Source organism: Castor canadensis, unplaced genomic scaffold (genome assembly GCF_047511655.1).
Source record: "Castor canadensis unplaced genomic scaffold, mCasCan1.hap1v2 HAP1_SCAFFOLD_65, whole genome shotgun sequence".
NCBI lineage: Eukaryota > Metazoa > Chordata > Mammalia > Rodentia > Castoridae > Castor > Castor canadensis.
The window spans coordinates 300,001-302,500 of NW_027395331.1; the positions used below are offsets into that span (position 1 = coordinate 300,001).

General features: G+C 78.0%; 2 non-coding genes across 2 annotated transcripts in view; both read left to right on the top strand.

Annotated features, from left to right (window-relative positions):
• The first annotated feature begins 1,007 nt into the window (after nucleotides 1-1,007).
• On the top strand, nucleotides 1,008-1,160 carry LOC141420231 (5.8S ribosomal RNA). The gene has a single exon (XR_012444873.1). It is a non-coding gene; the product is annotated as a 5.8S ribosomal RNA (ribosomal RNA).
• A 1,316-nt stretch (nucleotides 1,161-2,476) lies between these two features.
• LOC141420239 (28S ribosomal RNA) overlaps nucleotides 2,477-2,500 on the top strand; it is a 5,050-nt gene continuing 5,026 nt past the window's right edge. The window contains exon 1 of the ribosomal RNA XR_012444881.1: nucleotides 2,477-2,500. This exon is cut by the window's right edge and continues 5,026 nt beyond it. This is a non-coding gene — a ribosomal RNA (28S ribosomal RNA).

Consider the following 2,500-nt stretch of genomic DNA (forward strand, 5'->3'; position numbering starts at 1 on the left):
AGAGGCGGGTCCCGGGATCCCCGCGGGTCTCGCGGGCCGGGGGTGCGCGAGGAGGTGAGGGGCGTGGAGGGAAGGCGCGAGGGCGGAGCGTGTGGGAGCGGCCGTGGGGGGGGCGTGCGTCCGCTCCGCGTCGCCGGGGCCCGGCGGCGCCGCGGCCGGTCCCGCGTGTCCCGCGCCGTGCAGGCGGTGGTGGGGGGAGCTCGAGGGGGGCGGTGGAGCCGGCTCGCTCCCGGATCCCGCCGTCCCTCCCCGCCTCGCCCGTCCGCCCGCTCCTGTCCAGGTACCTAGCGCGTTCCGGCGCGGAGGTTTAAAGACCCCTCGGGGGTCGCCCGTCCGCCCGCGGGGTCGGGGCGGCGGGCCCGCGTGGAGTCGTGGGGCCGCGTGATGGGGCGTCGTGCGGTCCGGGGCCCCGTCCCGGTCCGCTCTCTCCCCACACACACACACACGCGCTCTTCCCGGTCTCCTCCGGACTCCGCCACCCAAACCCCCACGACGGGCCAGGTCGGGCGGCGGGGGTGGGCCGTGGCGCCCGCGCCGCGCGCCCGCGGCGGCCCCGCCGGGGTCTTGGGAGACCCTCGGGGACCGTCCGCCGTGGTGCCGCGCGTGCGCGCGTCGCTTCGCGCTGTCCGCCTCTCCGTTCCGCTCTGGGTCGCCGTGGGGGCGGTGGTGGGAACCCCCCGGGCGCCTGTGGGGGTTCCGGTGCCGCCCGCGCGCTCGCCCGCTCGCGGGCCGTGGCGCCGGACGGATGCCGGCCCCCCCGCGTCTCGTTCTCTTCCCGACCCCAAAAGGCGTTCTCGTCTCGTCGTCACCTGTGCTGGCCGGACCGAGGCGATCCCCCTCTCTCCGACCGCCCGCGGGGACGGGAGAGGGGGCTGTGTGCCGCGTCAGCCGGGCGGGAGGGGCGTGGGCGCGCGCGCGCGTGCGGGTGGGGGGGGACGCGATCGTCCCTCTCCCACGCCGGCGCGCCGCCCCGCCCCGCCGTCCACCCTCGTGTAAAAAACTCGTACGACTCTTAGCGGTGGATCACTCGGCTCGTGCGTCGATGAAGAACGCAGCTAGCTGCGAGAATTAATGTGAATTGCAGGACACATTGATCATCGACACTTCGAACGCACTTGCGGCCCCGGGTTCCTCCCGGGGCTACGCCTGTCTGAGCGTCGCCTGACGATCAATCGCCTCCCCCCCCCTCTCGCGGTGGTCTGCTTCCGAGCTCTCCACGCCGGGGAGGGGGTGTTGTTGCGCGGCTGGGGGTTCGCTCGTAGGGCCAGCCCGACTCTCGTCCGCGGGCCCTCCGTCCCCCTAAGAGCAGACGACGGCCGATCGCGTCGCGTCACGTCGCCGAGACGAGCGAGAGAGCGAGGGTCGCGGGCGCCCTCCCCGCCGCGGCCCGTGGCCCCGCGGGGAGGCGCTCACGCCGAGGCGACGATTCCCGCGTCCCCGCGGCGTTCCCGTCCGGGAACGGCGTCTCGCGCCGCACCGGGGTCCGTCTGGGCTCGCTCCGAGGCCCCGCGGGTCGCGTTTGCGGGGTCCGCGCCCCCGGGGACGCACGCCCCGGCGGGCGGCCCGCGGGACGCCGCGGTGTCCGTCCGCCCGACGCGCGCTTCCCTCCCGGGGCGCGGCCGCGTCGCGCCGCGTCGCCCCGAGCCCACCGCCCGACGCCGGCCCGTGTTCCCCACCCCGGCCGCCCGTCCCGTCCCGCCCCGGGGCCGTCCCGCCCATCGCTCCCGCCCCTCCCGCTCCTCCCGTCTCGTCCCGGTCGGCCGGCCCGCCGCCCTCCGCCTCCCTCCCGGGGAGGGAGGGCTGGCCTCGCGGAGCCGGCGGGTCCGAGGAAGAGCGCGGGGGACGGTGGTGGGGGTGGACAAAAGAGCGAAAGACGGGGTCGTCTCCCGCGGCGGGCACCGGGCGGCCGTCGGCGCCGTGGAAGCCTCGGCGCGTGGGCGCGCGTCACCCGCCCCTCCGGCGGCGGGGTCCGCGCCACGCGCTCCCACGACTCTCTCCGCGGCTCTCGCGCGTCGCGTGCGCGGTCGCCCCGACCGACGGGGCCGGCCTTCCATCTCCGGGAGCCTCGCGGTCGCGCGTGGCTTGTGCGCGGAGGAGGGGGAAAGGGGAAGGAGCGTCCCGGGGGCGGCGCGCGGGTTTCCGTTCGGGGGCGTGGGGGGTGTGTGGTGGTGGTGGTGGTGGTGGTGCGGGGGGGAGGACGCGGTGTCGTGCCGGGTGCGGGTCCGGCGGCGGACGCGTGCGGGTGAGTCGGGTCGCGGGGACGGTTCCGCCGCCCCCCCTCCCGCGCCTCCGCTCCGCCGCCGCCGCCCGCCCCGGCCCTCCCGCTCCTCCTCCTCCTCCTCCTCCTCCTCCTCCTCCTCCCACGCCAACCTCCGACGGGGCCTCCCCGCGCCCCCCACCACCGCGCCCCGTCCCCCCTTCCTTTCCCCTCCCCGCGCCCGCCTCCGCACCCCCGGCTCCCCGCCCTCCGGAGACGCGACCTCAGATCAGACGTGGCGAC